Here is a 19,302-nt window from a genome sequence, read left to right as displayed (position 1 = left end):
AAGCACCAATGTCGGTGTCAAAACCGGCGGATCTCGGGTAGGGGGTCCCGAACTATGCGTCTAAGGCGGATGGTAACAGGAGGCAGGGGACACGATCTTTACCCAGGTTCGGGCCCTCTTGATGGAGGTAATACCCTACGTCCTGCTTGATTGTTCTTGATAATATGAGTAGTACAAGAGTTGATCTACCATGATATCAAAGAGGCTAAACCCTAGAAGCTAGCCTATGGTATGATTGAATGTTGTCCTACAGATAAAACCCTCCGGTTTATATAGACATCGGAGGAGGCTAGGGTTACACAAGGTAGGTTACAAAGGAGGAGATATACATATCCGTATTGCCTAGCTTGCCTTCCACACCAAGTCGAATCCCATCCGGACACGGGACGAAGTCTTCAAACTTGTATCTTCATAGTCCAACAGTCCGGCCAAAGGATATAGTCCGGCTGTCCGGAGACCCCCTAGTCCAGGACTCCCTCACTTTGTATGCACGTTTGCACCGCTGTCAGCTCGTCCGGTGAAGACCAGTTCGGGGCCTTCTCGACCCAGGAGGTGAGTTGCATGGGAGCGCCAAAGTTGAATTTGGCAGTTGCGGCCCAGGTGGTGCCGCGGGGTTCTGTGATATAGAACCAATGTTTCTGCCATTCTTTTACAGTCTCCATGAAAGTGACTTTCAGCTAGGAGACATTGGCTAGCTTGCTCACCATGGCGCCTCCGCACTCCGCGTGCTGGCCATCCACCACCTTCGGCTTCACATTGAAGACCTTGACCCACAGCCTGAAGTGGGGATGGATGCGGAGGAAGTCCTCACACACGACGATGAACGCCGAGATGTTGAGGAGGGATTTCGGGGATAGATCATGGAAGTCTATCCCGTAGTAGAACATCAGCCCGCGGACGAAGGGGTGGAGTGGAAACCCTAACCCGCGAAGGAAATGAGGGATGAATACTACCCTCTCGTTGGGCTTTGGCGTGGCAATGATTTGTCCCTAGGCCGGAAGGCGGTGGGCGATTCTCTTCGCCAGGTACCCGGTCGGTCAAAGCTCGGCGATATCCTCCTCCTGGACGGAGGAGGCCATCCACTTGCCTTGACCTCATGATCCAGACATGGTTGAGTGCTTGCTCGAGACGGAGAATATGAGAACTTGGGCGCTGGAGCTCAAGAATGGAATGGCAGAGGAAGAGAGAAGGCGTGGGTGAAGAAAAGGGATTCTTATCTCCTTATAAAGGCAGTAAATATTGGACGCCTCCCCACTCGCCTTAAAATTCGCCTACTCCCGAGGGCTGTGTAAACGGCATGGTTGGGTTACCCACACCCGTATTGATGAGAATCCCATAATAAGGGGACATGATCTTTGCTTTGACAAGACGTGCCAATGGCAACCGCATCTCGAAACATGGAGCTGTAGACGAAAAAGGTTTGAAATTATGACCGGGCAGATGTGATGTCATGTTACGGAAAGTTGTCAGCAGATTGGACTCTTGTAAAGTTATATTCTCTCTATGGTTGTGTATGGTGTGTGTGTTACAGGTCCGGACACGTTGATACATTCGAAGACTATTTTGGAATTCAGAAGGAGGAACCCGCTTTGCAATGCCAAAGACAGGCCTATGCACCGGATACCTTGTCATTGAAGCCAGGTTCAGGGGCTACTGAGGGAGTCCTGGACTAAGGGGTCCTCGGGCGTCCGACCTATTAGCCATGGGCCGGACTGATGGGCTGTGAAGATATGAAGACCGGAGAGTACACCTGTGTCCGGATGGGACTCTCCTTGGCGTGGAAGGCAAGCTTGGTGACTAAACGTGTAGATTCCTTTCTTTGTAACCGACCTTGTGTAACCCTAGATCCTCCCGGTGTGTATATAAACCGGAGGACTTAGTCCGGAGAGGGATATTCATTATCATAACCACACAAGCTAGACCTCTAGGGTTTAGCCATTACGATCTCGTGGTAGATCAACTCTTGTAATACTCATATTCATCAAGATCAGTCAAGCAGGATGTAGGGTATTACCTCCATAGAGAGGGCCCGAACCTGGGTAAAACATTGTGTCCCCTGTCTCCTGTTACCATCGACCTTAGACGCACAGTTCGGGACCCCCTACCCGAGATCCGCCGGTTTCGACACCGACACTCCCCCCGGCCCCCCCCCCCCCCCCGCAGCTCCACCGACCTACTTCTTCCTCCTATATATATATCCATATACCCCAAAAACATCCAGGAGCACCACGAAACCCTATTTCCACCGCCGCAACCTTCTGTACCCAAGCGATCCCATCTTGGGGCCTTGTCCGGAGCTCTGCCGGAGGGGGAATCGATCACGGAGGGCTTCTACATCAACACCATTGCCTCTCCGATGATGTGTGAGTAGTGTACCACAGACCTTCGGGTCCATAGTTATTAGCTAGATGGCTTCTTCTCTCTCTTTGGATCTCAATACAAAGTTCGCCTCGATCTTCTTAGAGATCTATTCGATGTAATTCTTTTTGAGGTGTGTTTGTCGAGATCCGATGAATTGTGGGTTTATGATCAAGTTTATCTATGAACAATATTTGATTCTTCTCTAAAATCTTTTATGTATGATTTGTTATCTCTGCAAGTCACTTAGAATTATCAGTTTGGTTTGGCCTACTAGATTGATCTTTCTTGCAATGGGAGAAGTGCTTAGCTTTGGGTTCAATCTTGTGGTGTCCTTTCCAGTGACAGTAGGGCCATCCATGCAAGCATTGTATTGTTGCCATCGAGGATAAAAAGATGGGGTTTATATCATATTGCTTGAGTTTATCCCTCTACATCATGTCATCTTCCCTAATGCGTTACTCTGTTCTTATGAACTTAATACTCTAGATGCATGCTGGATAGCGGTTGATGTCTGGAGTAATAGTAGTAGATGCATTATCGTTTCGGTCTACTTGTCGCGGACGTGATGCCTATATACATGATCATGCCTAGATATTCTCATAATTATGCACTTTTCTATCAATTGCTCGATAGTAATTTGTTCACTCACTATAATACTTATGCTATCTTGAGAGAAGCCACTAGTGAAACCTATGGCCCCCGGGTCTATCTTCTATCATATAAGTTTCCAATCTATTTTATTTTGCAATCTTTATTTTCCTATCTATATCATAAAAATACCAAAAATATTTATCTTATTATCTCTATCAGATCTCACTCTCGTAAGTGGCTGTGAAGGGATTGACAACCCCTTTATCGTGTTGGTTGCGAGGTTCTTATTTGTTTGTGTAGGTGCTAGGTGACTTGCGTGTAGTCTCCTACTGGATTGATGCCTTGGTTCTCAAAAACTGAGGGAAATACTTACGCTACTTTGTTGCATTACCCTTTCCTCTTCAAGGGAAAACCAACGCAGTGCTCAAGAGGTAGCAGGTACACCTACGACCTTTGTTAGGACCTGAATAATCGACCATGCCAAACAAGATCAATCTACGGATCAAGGGGGCGCGCCCCAACATGGGAAGACGAGCGCCAAGCCTGGCCTGACAGGCATAACCTCACCAGGCCCGAAAACCGCATACGGACTTCATCCGAATTACATCGTGATGTCACCCGATATAGAGGCGCCACACACCCCTTATGGTTCACCGATGAGGTAATGGAGCACTAGTTCCCAGAAGGGTTTAAACCCGTGAACATTAAATCATATGATGGGACGACGGATCCTGCAGTATGGATTGAAGATTTCCTTATCCATATCCACATGGCCCGCGGTGATGATCTTCATGCCATGAAGTACCTCCCCGTAAAACTCAAGGGACCAGCACGACACTGGCTAAACAGCCTACCAGAAAACTCTATTGGTAGCCGGGAAGATTAGGAAGATGCCTTTAGAGACAACTTCCAAGGTACCTATGTTTGCCCCCTAGATGCCGATGACCTTAGTCACATTGTCCAGCAACTCTGAGAGTCAGCCTAGAAACTCTGGACCAGGTTCTTAATTAAAAAGAACCAAATTGTCGATTGTCCGGACGCCGAAGCCCTCGCGGCCTTTAAACACAGCGTCCGTGACGAGTGTTGGGGAACGTAGTAATTTCAAAAGTTTTCCTACGCACACACAAGATCATGGTGATGCATAGCAACGACAGGAAAGAGTATTGTCTACGTACCCTCGTAGACCATAAGCGGAAGCGTTATACCAACACGGTTCATGTAGTCGTACGTCTTCACGATTGAACGATCCCAGCACCGAAGGTACGACACCTTCGTGATCTGCACACGTTTGGCTCGGTGACGTCCCATGAACTCACGATCCAGTAGAGCTTCGAGGGAGAGCTTCGTCAGCACGACGGCGTGATGACAGTGATGATGTTGCTACCAGAACAGGGATTCACCTAAGCACTGCTACGATATGACCAAGGTGGATTATGGTGGAGGGGTGCACCGCACACGGCTTGGAACAATCAACTTGTGTGTCCTAGGGTGCCCCCTGCACCTGTATATAAAGGAGCAAGGGGGGAGGCCGGCCGGCCCTAGTGGCGCCCAAGGAGAGGAGGAACCCTCCTCCTAGTAGGAATAGGATTCATCCTTTCCTTGTCCTACTAGGAAGGAGGAAGGGTGAAGGAAAGAGGCAAAGAGGGGCCGTGCCCCCCTCCCCTAGTCCTATTCAGACTCCTCTTGGGGGGGGGCACCACCTCCTGGGCTGCTGGCCTCTCTCTCCCCTAAGGCCCACTAAGGCCCAATACTTCCCCGGGGGGTTCCGGTAACCCCTTCGGCACTCCGATTTTCTCCGAAATCACCCGGAACACTACTGGTGTCCGAATATAGCCGTCCAATATATCGATCTTTATGTCTCGACCATTTCGAGACTCCTCGTCATGTCCATGGTCATATCCGGGACTCCAAACTACCTTCGGTACATCAAAACACATAAACTCATAATACCGATCGTCATCGAACGTAAAGCGTGCGGACCCTACGGGTTCGAGAACTATGTAGACATGACCGAGACTTATCTCTGGTCAATAACCAATAGCAGAACCTGGAGGCTCATATTGGTTCCTACATATTCTATGAAGATCTTTATCGCTCAAACCGCATATCAACATACATTGTTCCCTTTGTCACCGGTATGTTACTTACCCGAGATTCGATCATCGGTATCTCAATACCTAGTTCAATATCGTTATCGGCAAGTCTCTTTACTCATTCCTTAATGCTACATCCTATAACTAACTCATTAGCTACATTGCTTGCATGGCTTATTGTGATGTACATTACCGAGAGGGCCGAGAGATACCTCTCTGACAATCGGAGTGACAAATCCTAATCTTGATCCATGCCAACTCAACAAACACCATCAGAGACACCCGTAGAGAACCTTTATAATCATCCAGTTACATTGTGACGTTTGGTAGCACACAAAGTGTTCCTCCAGTATTTGGGAGTTGCATGATCTCATAGTCATAGGAACATGTATAGTTATGGAGAAAGCAATAGCAACAAACTAAACGATTATCGTGCTAAGCTAACGGATGGGTCAAGTCAATCACATCATTCTCTAACGATGTGATCCTATTAATCAAATGACAACTCATGTCTATGGTTAGGGAACATAACCATCATTGATTCAACGAGCTAGTCAAGTAGAGGCAAACTAGTGACACTCTATTTGTCTATGTATTCACACATGTACTAAGTTTCCGGTTAACACAATTCTAGCATGAATAATAAACATTTATCATGATATAAGGAAATATAAATAACAACTTTATTATTGCCTCTAGGGCATATTTCCTTCAGTCTCCCACTAGCACTAGAGTCAATAATCCAGATTACATTGTAATTATTCTAACACCCATGGAGTCTTAGGGCTGATCATGTTTTGCTCGTGAAAGAGGCTTAGTCAACGGGTCTGCAACATTCAGATTCGTATGTATCTTGCAAATCTCTATGTCTCCCTCATTGACTTGATCGCGGATGGAATTTAAGCTTCTCTTGATGTGCTTGGTTCTCTTGTGAAATCTGGATTCCTTTGCCAAGGCAATTGCACCAGTATTTTCACAAAAGATTTTCATTGGACCCGATGCACTAGGTATGACACCTAGATCGGATATGAACTCCTTCATCCAGACTCCTTCATTTGTTGCTTCCGAAGCAGCTATGTATTCCGCTTCATACATAGATCCCGCCACGACGCTCTGCTTGGAATTGCACCAACTGTCAGCTCCACCATTTAATAAAAACACGTATCTGGTTTGTGACTTAGAGTCATCCGGATCAGTGTCAAAGCTTGCATCGACGTTACGGTTTACGACGAGCTCTTTTTCACCTCAATATATGAGAAACATATCCTTAGTCCTTTTCAGGTATTTCAAGATGTTCTTGACCGCTGTCCAGTGATCCACTCCTGGATTACTTTGCTACCTCCCTTCTAAACTTATAGCAAGGGACACATCAGGTCTGGTACACAGCACTGCATACATGATAGAGCCTATGGCCGAAGCATAGGGAACACCTTTCATTTTCTCTCTATCTTCTGCAGTGGTCGAGCATTGAGTCTGACTCAACTTCACACCTTGTAATACAGGCAAGAACCCTTTCTTTGACTTATCCATTTTGAATTTCTTCAAAACTTTATCAAGGTATGTGCTTTGTGAAAGTCCAATCAAGCGTCTTGATCTATCTCTATACATCTTGATGCCCAATATATAAGCAGCTTCTTCGAGGTCTTTCATTGGAAAATTCTTGTTCAAGTATCCTTTTATGCTATTCAGAAATTCAGTATCATTTCCGATTAACAATATGTCATCTACATATAATATCGGAAATGCTACAGAGCTCCCACTCACTTTCTTGTAAATACAGGCTTCTCCAAAAGTCTATATAAAACCATATGCTTTGATCACACTATCAGAGCGTATATTCCAACTCCGAGAGGCTTGCACCAGTCCATGAATGGATCACTCGAGCTTGCACACTTTCTTAGCACCTTTTGGATCGACAAAACCTTCTAGTTGCGTCATATACAACTCTTCTTTAAGGTATCCATTAAGGAATGCAGTTTTGACATCCATTTGCCAAATTTCATAATCATAAAATGCGGCAATTGCTAACATGATTCAGACGGACTTAAGCATCGCTATGGGTGATAAGGTCTCATCGTAGTCAACACCTTGAACTTGTCGAAAACCTTTTGCAACAAGTCAAGCTTTGTAGACAGTAACATTACCGTCAGCGTCAGTCTTCTTCTTGAAGATCCATTTATTCTCTATGGCCCGCCGATCATCGGGCAAGTCAACCAAAGTCCACACTTTGTTCTCATACATGGATCCCATCTCAGATTTCATGGCCTCAAGCCATTTTGTGGAATCTGGGCTCATGATCATTTCCTCGTAGTTCGTTGGTTTGTCATGGTCAAGTAACATGACATCTAGAACAGGATTACCGTACCACTCTGGTGCGGATCTTACTCTTGTTGACCTACGAGGTTCGGTAGTAACTTGATCAAAAGTTTCATGATCATCATTGTCGGTGTCAAAACCGGCGGATCTCGGGTAGGGGGTCCCGAACTGTGCGTCTAGGCGGATGGTAACATGAGACAAGGGACACGATGTTTTTACCCAGGTTCGGGCCCTCTCGATGGAGGTAAAACCCTACTCCTACTTGATTAATATTGATGATATGGGTAGTACAAGAGTAGATCTACCACGAGATCAAGGAGGCTAAACCCTAGAAGCTAGCCTATGGTATGATTGTTGTTCGTCCTACGGACTAAAACCTCTCCGGTTTATATAGACACCGGAGAGGGCTAGGGTTACACAGAGTCGGTTACAATGGTAGGAGATCTACATATCCGTATCGCCAAGCTTGCCTTCCACACCAAGGAAAGTCCCTTCCGGACACGGGACTGAGTCTTCAATCTTGTATCTTCATAGTCCAGGAGTCCGGCCGACGGTATAGTCCGGCTATCCGGACACCCCCTAATCCAGGACTCCCTCAGTAGCCCTTAAACCAGGCTTCAATGACGACGAGTCCGGCATGCAGATTGTCTTCGGCATTGCAAGGCGGGTTCCTCCTCCAAGTACTTCATAGAAGATTTTGAACACAAAGGTAGTGTCCGGCTCTGCAAAATAAGTTTCCACATATTGCCATAGAGAGAATAATATATACATAAATCTAATCTGCTGACGTATTCCGTAGCGTGACATCACACCATGGCCAAGTCTTTATTCGAATCGTTTTACTGTCCCACCTCAGCGCATTTAGCGGGGCGGTTTCCTTGGCACGTCTTGTCAAAGCAGAGATCGTGTCCCCTTATTCCGGGATTCTCATCAATACGGGTGTGGGTAACCCAACCGCGCCATTGATTATGGCGCTTGGGTGATAAGCGAGTTTTACTAGGCTGGTGGGGACGCATAGTCGCGTCCGCCCATATAAGGGGTTAAGGATCCACCTTTTCATCCACGCCTTCTTCCTCCTTTTCCTATCCATTTCCGCGCACTCGAGCTCCAGCGCCCAAGTCCGCTCACCCCACCTCAACCTTCTCCAGCCATGTTCGGAGCGGGAGGCAAGTGGATGGTCTCCTCCGTCACGGAGGGACACATCAAAAAACTGAGGAAGGCCGGATACTTGTCTAACAACATTGCGCACCGGCTTCCCGAGGAGGGGAAGCTCATCCCCACCCCTAGGCCCCATGAGAGGGTGGTGTTCCTCCCCCATTTCCTTTTCGGACTGGGCTTCCCTCTCCACCCATTTGTCCGGGGGCTCATGTTCTACTATGGCCTGGATTTCCACGATCTGGCCCCGAACTTTGTCCTCAACATCTCGGCGTTTATCGTCGTGTGCGATGCTTTCCTCTGCATCCGCCCCCATTTAGGCCTACGGCTCAAGACTTTCAATGTCAAGCCGAAGGTGGTGCGCGGCACCCAGGCGGAGTGCGAAAGCGCCATGGTGGGCAAGATGCCCAACGTCCTATGGCTCGAGGGCTCCTTCGTGGAGACCCTAAAGGGGTAGCAATCGGGGTGGTTTTACATCACCGAGCCGCGCGACCCTGAATGGGTCGCAGCCCCCGAGTTCCGATCCGGACCCCCTACGCGGCTCACCTCCTGGAAAGAGACGGGCCTGTCGTGGTGTAAAAAAGGAGAGCTGACCAGACTCCAAACATGTGTCCAAACCCTGGTGGACAAGAAGCTTAAACTTGTCAACGTAGTCCAGGTTATGCTCATCCGCCGGATCCTCCCGTGTCAACAACGGGCTTTCAACCTGTGGGAGTTTGACCCGGCGCAGCACCGAACTCTGAGCAGGCTCTTTGACACGACGTACGAAGATGCCTAGAAGGTGCTTTTCAAGGGTGCCGAGGCCCCCGCATCCGCTACCGAGGATCGCGGATTCAGCACGCAGCGTCACGCTAGTGCGGTAAGCTATTTTTACCTTTTACAGGGTATTAGTTTTTCATAGTTTGACTCCATGCAGGATCTAAGCTCCCTTACCTTTGACATGATTGGCAGGAGACGTCCGGACAGATCAACTGTCCGGCTACTTTGCCTGAAGGCCCAGCGGACGCTCGCTTGGCGAAGCTGCTGGTTCCGGCACCCTATGTGGTGCCGGAGAAGAAGGCCAAGAAGACGGCCACGGGAACTCGAAAGAGTGCCCAGCGCCTGGAGGTGTCGGATTCATCATCCGACGACTCCAAGACGCACTCCTCCCGTGAAGACGAGGAGGAGGAAGAAGAGACCTCTCCCCCTCCAGCGGGGGGAGGGAAGAAAAGGAAGGCCGCCCCAACTGGGGAGGCCGAAGGGTCCAAGAAGGGGAAAACCCTTCCTCCGGATTACTCCACCAACACCGACGACGGCGAAGAGGAGTGGCCACTCAGGGCCAAGCCCCTGGCGAAATCATAAGTATCTGGATACCAGAGTGATTCATAGTTTTCCTCCATTGCACAACTTTTCCTTACATCGAACATGTTTATGTAGTCCACCCAAAGACCGGCACGACGTGTCGTCGAGCGGTTCCCTGGATTCGTCGGATGTGAATTCGCTTCCGACGGCTACCTCCCCCCACCCTACGGACGACGCCGAGGTGGCGTCCCAATAGGTTCCAAGCCAGGAGGAGGTGGTCCTGGAGGCGCCGCAAGGCGACCTCCCGGACTCCAGGCGTAAAGGGGATAGAACCCCCAAGGGCTCCAAGTCTGGCCTTGAGCCGGACACCACGCCGGAACCTTCAACGGTTCTGGACTCCGGTAGGCAGCCTCCTTCCAAGAGGAGCAAGCCTACCGAGCCGGTGACCTCCGTCCAACCGGAGGCACCGGACAATTTGCTGGAGGTGCTTAACGGCGCATCCATCGACGAGGAGCACCGCACTATTATGAGTGCGGTGATCCAGAAGGTTCAGTCCGCCAAGAGCGGATTGACTGAAGCCTGTGCCAGCCTTCTAACAGGCTTTGAGGTAAGTAAAGAATATGTAAAAATATTATCGCATAGACAGTAGCCCCTGATGCTCTGTTCGATGTTCGGAAAGAAAAACCGAATAGAGGATCTAATAACATTCACAGGGGTCTAACATAATCAAGTCAATATGCGTATGCAGGCTTCGCTGCTGGCCTCCGCCGCACTGACTGCGGAGGTGGATACGCTGAGGCAATACCTCGCGCGGTCCGAGAATGAGCTCGGCCATGCCAAGAGGCAACTCGAGGAGAGGGAAGGTAAGTAATACCTTGCGCAAGTATATAGAGAAGATGTGGATGCAAAAAATGACAGGATCAACGTGCTATTATAGGGGCCACGACCGAGGTGGCAACCCTTAAGAAAGCGCTGTCCGCGGCCGAAAACAGAGTGGCCGCGGAGCGCACAGAGAGAGGGAAGCAGGAGGCGCGGGTGGAGGAGGTGCAGAAAGAGCTCCAGGCTCTCGTGATCGGGGGTGATGGGCGCAACGCCCGTGGAATCATTAGCTTCCTCACTTACTGGTGTAGGAATCACTGGAACTGATTTCAGTGATGAACTACTTTCCAATAAGGGAGAAGGTACAATTACCTCATCAAGTTCTACTTTCCTCCCACTCACTTCTTTCGAGAGAAACTCCTTCTCAAGAAAGGATCCATTCTTAGCAACGAATATCTTGCCTTCGGATCTGTGATAGAAGGTGTATCCAACAATCTCCTTTGGGTATCCTATGAAGACACATTTCTCCGATTTAGGTTTGAGCTTATCAGGTTGAAGCTTCTTCACATAAGCATCGCATCCCCAAACTTTAAGAAACGACAACTTGGGTTTCTTGCCAAACCATAGTTCATAAGGTGTCGTCTCAATGGATTTAGATGGTGCTCTATTTAACATGAATGCAGTTGTCTCTAAAGCATAACCCCAAAATGATAGTGGTAAATTAGTGAGAGACATCATAGATCGCACCATATCTAGTAAAGTGCGATTACGGTGTTCGGACACACCATTACACTGTGGTGTTCCAGGTGGCGTGAGTTGCGAAACCATTCCGCATTGTTTCAAATGAAGTCAAAACTCATAACTCAATTATTCACCTCCACGATCAGATCGTAGAAACTTGATTTTCTTGTGACGATGATTTTCCACTTCACTCTGAAATTCTTTGAACTTTTCAAATGTTTCAGACTTATGTTTCATTAAGTAGATATACCCATATCTGCTCAAATCATCTGTTAAGGTGATAAAATAACGATATCCGCCACGAGCTTCAATGTTCATTGGACCACATACATCAGTATGTATGATTTCCAATAACTGTGTTGCTAGCTCCATTATTCCGGAGAACGGAGTTTTAGTCATCTTGCCCATGAGGCATGGTTCGCAAGTACCAAGTGATTCATAATCAAGTGATTCCAGAAGTCCATCAGAATGGAGTTTCTTCATCCGCTTTACACCAATATGACCTAAACGGCAGTGCCACAAATAAGTTGCACTATCATTATCAACTCTGCATCTTTTGGCTTCAATACTATGAACATGTGTATCACTACTATCAAGATTTAGTAAAAATAGACCACTCATCAAGGGTGCATGTCCATAAAAGATATTACTCATATAAATAGAACAACCATTATTCTCTGATTTAAATGAATAACTGTCTCGCATCAGACAAGATCCAGATATAATGTTCATGCTCAACGCTGGCACCAAATAAGAATTATTTAGGTCTTAAAACTAATCCCGAAGGTAGATGTAGAGGTAGCATGCCGACAGCGATCACATCAACTTTGGAACCATTTCCCACGCGCATCGTCACCTCATCCTTAGCCAATCTTCGCTTAATCCGTAGCCCCTGTTTCGAGTTGCAAATGTTAGCAACTAGACCAGTATCAAATACCCAGGCACTACTGCGAGCATTAGTAAGGTACACATCAATAACATGTATATCAAATATACCTTTCACTTTGCCATCCGTCTGCTCCGCCAAATACTTGGGGCAGTTCCGCTTCCAATGACCAGTTCCTTTGCAGTAGAAGCACTTAGTCTCAGGCTTAGGTCCATACTTGGGTTTCTTCACTTGAGCAGCAACTGGCTTGCTATTCTTCTTGAAGTTCCCCTTCTTCCCTTTACCCCATTTCTTGAAACTGGTGGTCTTGTTGACCATCAACACTTGATGCTCTTTCTTGATTTCTACCTCCGCAGCCTTTAGCATTGCGAAGAGCTCAGGAATCGTCTTATCCATCCCTTGCATATTATAGTTCATCAGGAAGCTCTTGTAGGTTGGTGGCAGTGATTGAAGAACTCTGTCAATGACACTATCATCAGGAACATTCTCCCAGTTGAGTCAAGTGGTTGTGGTACCCAGACATTCTGAGTATATGTTCACTGATAGAACTATTCTCCTCCATCTTGCAGTTGTAGAACTTATTGGAGACTTCATATCTCTCAATCTGGGCATTTGCTTGAAATATTAACTTCAACTCCTGGAACATCTCATATGCTCCATGATGTTCAAAACATCGTTGAAGTCCTGGTTCTAAGCCGTAAAGCATGGCACACTGAACTATCGAGTAGTCATCAGCTTTGCTCTGCCAGGTGTTCACAACATCTGGTGTTGCTCCTGTAGCGGGTTTGTCACCTAGCGGTGCTTCCAGGATACAATTCTTCTGTGCAGCAATGAGGATAATCCTCAAGTTACGGACCAAGTTCGTGTAGTTGCTACCATCATCTTTCAACTTAGCTTTCTCTAGGAACACAGTAAAACTCAACGGAACAACAACATGGGCCATCTATCTACAACAACATAGACATGCAAAATACTATTAGGTACTAAGTTCATGATAAATTAAAGCTCAATTAATCAAATTACTTAAGAATTACCACTTAGATAAACATCTCTCTAATCATCTAAGTGATCACGTGATCCATATCAACTAAACCATGTCCCATCATCACGTGAGATGGAGTAGTTTTCAATGGTGAACATCACTATGTTGATCATATCTACTATATTATTCACACTCGACCTTTCGGTCTCAGTGTTCCGAGGCCATATCTGCATATGCTAGGAACATCAAGTTTAACGCGAGTATTCCGCGTGTGCAAAACTGGCTAGCTCCTGTTTTATGTGAACGTAGAGCTTATCACACCCGATCATCACGTGGTGTCTCGGCATGACGAACTGTAGCAATGGTGCATACTCAGGGAGAACACTTATACCTTGAAATTTAGTGAGAGATCATCTTATAATGCTACCGCCGAACTAAGCAAAATAAGATGCATAAAGGATAAACATCACATGCAATCAATATAAGTGATATGATATGGCCATCATCATCTTGTGCCTTTGATCTCCATCTCCAAAGCACCGTCATGCTCACCAGCGTCACCGGCTTGACACCTTGATCTCCATCGAAGCATCATTGTCGTCCCGCCAACTATTGCTTCTATGACTATCGCCACTGCTTAGTGATAAAGTAAAGCAATTACATGGCGATTGCATTTCATACAATAAAGCGACAACCATATGGCTCCTCCCAGTTGCCGATAACTGTGTTAGAAAACATGATCATCTCATACAATAAAATTTAGCATCATGTCTTGACCATATAACATCACAACATGCCCTGCAAAAACAAGTTAGACGTCCTCTACTTTGTTGTTGTAATTTTTACGTGGCTGGTATAGGCTGAGCAAAAACCGTTCTTACCTACGCATCAAAAACCACAACGTGGTATAGTGATTGCTTTTGATCGTCAGAAAGAACCATGTCAGCGAAGCACGTCAGTAGAACCAGTCTCGCGTAAGCGTACGCGTAATGTCAGTCTGGACCGCTTCATCCAACAATACCGCCGAATCAAGAATCAACTATTGATGCCAAGAATTGCTGTTTTTTGCCTATTTTAGGGTTTCGAAGAAAAGGAATATCAAACGGAGTCCAAACGGAATGAAACCTTCGGGAACGTGATTTTTGGAACAAACAAGATCCAAGAGACTTGGACCCTACGTCAAGCAACCAACATGGAGGCCACGAGGTAGGGGGGCGCGCCTAACCCCCAGGTGCGCCCTCCACCCTCATTGGCCCCCTGTTGCTCCACCGACATACTTCTTCCTCCTATATATACCTACGTACCCCCAAACGACCAGATACGGAGCCAAAACCCTAATTCCACCGCCATAACTTTCTGTATCCACGAGATCCCATCTTGGGGCCTATTCCGGAGCTCCGCAGGAGGGGGCATCGATCACGGAGGGCTTCTACATCAACACCATAGCCTCTCCGATGAAGTGTGAGCAGTTTACCTTAGACCTACAGGTCCATAGTTATTAGCTAGATGGCTTCTTCTCTCTTTTTGGATCTCAATACAAAGTTCTCCCCCTCTCTTGTGGAGATCTATTCGATGTAATCTTCTTTTGAGGTGTGTTTGTTGAGACCGATGAATTGTGGGTTTATGATCAAGTTTATATATGAACAATATTTGAATCTTCTCTGAATTCTTTTATGTATGATTGGTTATCTTTGCATGTCTCTTCGAATTATCAGTTTGGTTTGGCCTACTAGATTGATCTTTCTTGCAATGGGAGAAGTGCTTAGCTTTGGGTTCAATCTTGCGGTGTCCTTTCCCAGTGACAGTAGGGGCAGCAAGGCATGTATTGTATTGTTGCCATCGAGGATAACAAGATGGGATTTTTATCATATTGCATGAATTTATCCCTCTACATCATGTCATCTTGCTTAAGGCGTTACTCTGTTCTTATGAATTTAATACTTTAGATGCATGCTAGATAGCGGTCGATGTGTGGAGTAATAGTAGTAGATGCAGGAAGGAGTCGGTCTACTTGTCTTGGACATGATGCATATATACATGATCATATCTCATAAGAACATATGGCCCCCGGGTCTATCTTCATCATATTAAATCTTCCAATACTTAGTTATTTTCCTTTTCTTTTACTTTACTTTGCATCTTTATCATAAAAATACCAAAAATATTATCTTACCATATCTATCAGATCTCACTCTCGTAAGTGACCGCGTAGGGATTGTGTCGGGACCTCCATTCTAAGTCACACCGATCTAGCATGTGACACCTCATATCACTTTGCGGCCTCATGCACGGTATTCCCACGGGTGTCGCCTTACCATGGCCCCGGACCGTTTGCGCCTTTTGGCTCACGTATATGATAGTGTCACTAGCATCCATATGACAGAGAAACCGGGCCGACATGGCTAGTCGTGAACCCAAAGTGGCACTAACTTACAGGGACAGGCATACATGAAACAACATCGAGCGTGTCGGTCAGCAGCATGTTAATCCGGGCTGTAGCAACTGGGCTAACAGGACTCCGGAAACCCGGGCTGTAGCAGGCTAGGCAGGACTCCAGATGTCATAGCGTGACATTTCCCCGAAGGGACAGACATAGGAACGAAGTGAATCACATGCCAACCAGTCTAAGTGTTCTGGAGCAGTAGTGCTGGGCCAGCAGGACTCCGGTGAACCGGGCTGTAGCAGACTACCATGGCTAAGTGGAAGCACTAGACTACACATGCCCATAAGAGAGGCTACCAAGGATAAACAACTAGGTTGTCGGATCCCACACATAGCAATACACGTCACACGTACGCATAACATGCAAGTATGTGTTGTACAACATGGCATCACAACATAACTCAAACTCATATAGATAAAGGCCCAGAACAGCCACATAGCATTAATACAAACAGAGGTCTCATGACCCATCATTCAGAGCATACAAGCAACAGAAGTATTACATGTCTGAGTACAGACAACTACAAAAGAAAAAGGCCGATAAGCCTGACTATCTACAAGTCCCTCCCAAGGGTACAAGATCGTAGCTGAGGTAACAAGCTACTCGTCGAAGTCCAAGTGGTACTACTAGTGAGACAGATGTCTCACCTGCAAAACATAAATAAAGCAAATGTGAGTACAAAGGTACTCAGCAAGACTTACATCAGATCCTATCATACATGCATTAGTATCAAGAAGGCAATGTGGGGTTTAGTTGCAGCAAGCCAGCTTTGACTCAGTGGCTATCCTGTTCTATGACTATGAGAAACTTCTTTGAGGTGAGGCAGCGCACACGAGTCCACTAATCACCACATCAATACCACTACTATGGATTCATCCCTGTCTCTCTACGAGAAGGCCATCCATAGCACTCACACTTGTCTTGAGCATTTTAGAGTATCCACTTTAAGTTGTCTATGTACCACGTAAGCATCCAAGAAGTCCATAACCGAGGACACGGCTATTCGAATAGATTATGATAACCCTGCAGGGGTGTACTTCTTCACACACGCTCTCACCACTTATCACCATGTACACGTCATGTATCTCGGCAACCTTCAAGCGGAAGCCTGGCGAGGGTGTCGGCCACAACCTGACTAACCACACAAGTCTCTCATCTAGGTTTATCGCCTATTCGGGTTCCATCCGCAAGGAGATCCGGCCGGGGTGTCGCTCATGACCCCAAACGATGTGAGCAGGGTTCCCAAGCCCAGCATCCGGGTGCCACTTGGTACACCGTGCCACTGTGCCTAGTCTGTCCCAAGCCCACCTGGCCGGGTGCCACTTGGTAGACTACTAACACTAGCTACAAACAACAGAAACTATTTGCAACTCCTGGACAGAGATCAAGTTGGCTAATAAGTCTAGAGAGCTTCGAGCGCCCGGAGCCCAATGTGTGGTAGTAACTAGTCATTGGACAACTTACACAGAACTCAGTTCTTAAGGACGGTCCCAATGAGACAACCCACCATGTACTCCTACATGGCCTCTCACCGCTACCTTTACCAAATCGTGTTCACACGCTTAACTCTCAGCACCAGAACATGTCTCAACACTCCAATTCATTCCCGATGAATCATACCCGACACAACTCTAAGCAATAGCAGGCATGGCATGGTAGGAACACAACATGGGTCAATCAACTCCTACACATGCTAGTGGGTTTTAACTATTTACTGTGGCAATGACAGGTCATGCAGAGGAATGGGTTTAACTACTGCAGCTTAAAGTAGCAGTTGAATCGTTGTTGTCCTAATGCAATAAAAGAGAGCAGGAGCGAGAGGGTAGGATTGTATCGGAATGAACAAGGGGGTTTGCTTGCCTGGTAGATCAACAGAGGGGCACTGCTCCTCAGACAGATACTCTGGAACGGTCTCCGAGCAGGACCTATCGAGAAGGAACGGTGTCGGCAATCAATACACAATCATATGCAACAATATGATGCATGAACATGGCATGAGTATGTGATGTGTTTTGAGCTAATGCATTTAGCATTCTATTTGGAAGAGGTCCATTTGAACCAAAGGTTCAAATGCAACTCTAAATTAAGTCCCTTTAAATGCCATAAGTGTGTTTTCGTATATACAACTTGTATAGGTTGCTTTTCATGCATGAAAATGGTACAGATGGATAGGTTGAATTTTTCTGATAATTTTTCCTATATAACTTATTTCAATCTGAGCTACGATTGAATTTCTATGAATTTTAGCAGTTTATTACATTTTCTGGATTTTCCTGATTTATTTTAAATCCAGAAAACCATTACCGCGTCAGCATGACAGCAGCATTGCGTCAACAAGTCAAAGGCGGCTGACCAGCTCAAACCTGACATGTGGGGTCCACACGTTAGTGTCTGTGGCTAATCCTAAATTAAATTAAACCTAAACTGGTTTAGTTAATGGGGTTGGCCCCACGCGTCAGTGACCCAGGGTGGTCAAACCCTGGTCAGACAGGGTCAAACCTGGTCAATCCCGCTAGCGTTTAGCCGCCGGCGAGGCAGAACGCGGCGGAGGGGCACGGAATTCGCCTTCCGGCGACCATTTGGGCGGCAGAGGCCACGGGCGAGGAGCTAGAGCTCGTCCGCGTCTTCTGGGGCAAGTGGGAGAGGCGGGGATGGCTGGAGCTTGCCGGAGCGGAGCTCAAGGCGGCGGCCGGAGCTCGAAAGTTGGTGGTTTTGGTGCTGCGGTGCAAGGCAGAGGCAACAGGTGATGATTTTGGGGTCTTGGCGTTGCACTGAGCACGGTGGTGTGCTCGGTTGCGGCCCTAGGTGACAGTGGCCACGGCAGCGACATGAACGGTTGCGAGGAGCTACGGCCGTTGTGGTGGACGGGGCTACAGCAAACGAACAGCTAAACGGAGAGAGGGGGAAGGAGCAGGAGCTCACAACGATCGCGGTGGGCTTGACGATGAGCTCGGGGACGCGCAGAGGTCGACGGTGCAGCGATGGGGATCCACGGCGGCCGGAGATGAAGACGACGGCGATGGAGGCGCTCCAGGCCCTCCTGAGGCGCGTGGCTCGACGGGGAGGTAGACGGAGACGTGGCAGAGCTTGCAGACACGGAGAGAGGGCAAGGGGGAGGTGGTGGCTGCGGCTATGGTGAACTGCGGCGCCGGCAGCGCTCGACCATTCGCGCGAGATCGAGGAAGAGGGAGAGAGAGCGAATGAGAGGGATGGATCGATCCAGACGGCAGTGGAGGGTCAACCATGGCGTCGCGCTGGTGGGGGAGGCAGGCAGGCAAGCTGGTGGTGTGGCGCCCATGCGCACGGTGGCGAGCGCGTGCCCCTGTCCTCCTGGCGCGAGGAAGGGGACGACTGGCAGTGCCAGTCGGCTGGGCCATCCTGCTGGGCCGCTGGGCCAGGCCGGCTGCACAGTGCTAGCCTGCAGGTAACCCAGGTAAGATTTTCTCTATTTTTGTTTTCTTTTCTATTTTTGTGACATTTGTTTGGTTTAATAAAAATACTAAACCATTTTATTTTCTTATGCCAATTTTTGTAGGGGCTAGTGGTATTATTCCAGAGCTCCTCAACTACTAGCATAATTTTTGGATAATATTATATATATAACAATATATATCCAAAGCAAATAATTACTGCA

This window comes from Triticum urartu, chromosome 5 (assembly GCF_003073215.2).
Source record: "Triticum urartu cultivar G1812 chromosome 5, Tu2.1, whole genome shotgun sequence".
Lineage (NCBI taxonomy): Eukaryota > Viridiplantae > Streptophyta > Magnoliopsida > Poales > Poaceae > Triticum > Triticum urartu.
This window is presented reverse-complemented; position numbering follows the sequence as displayed.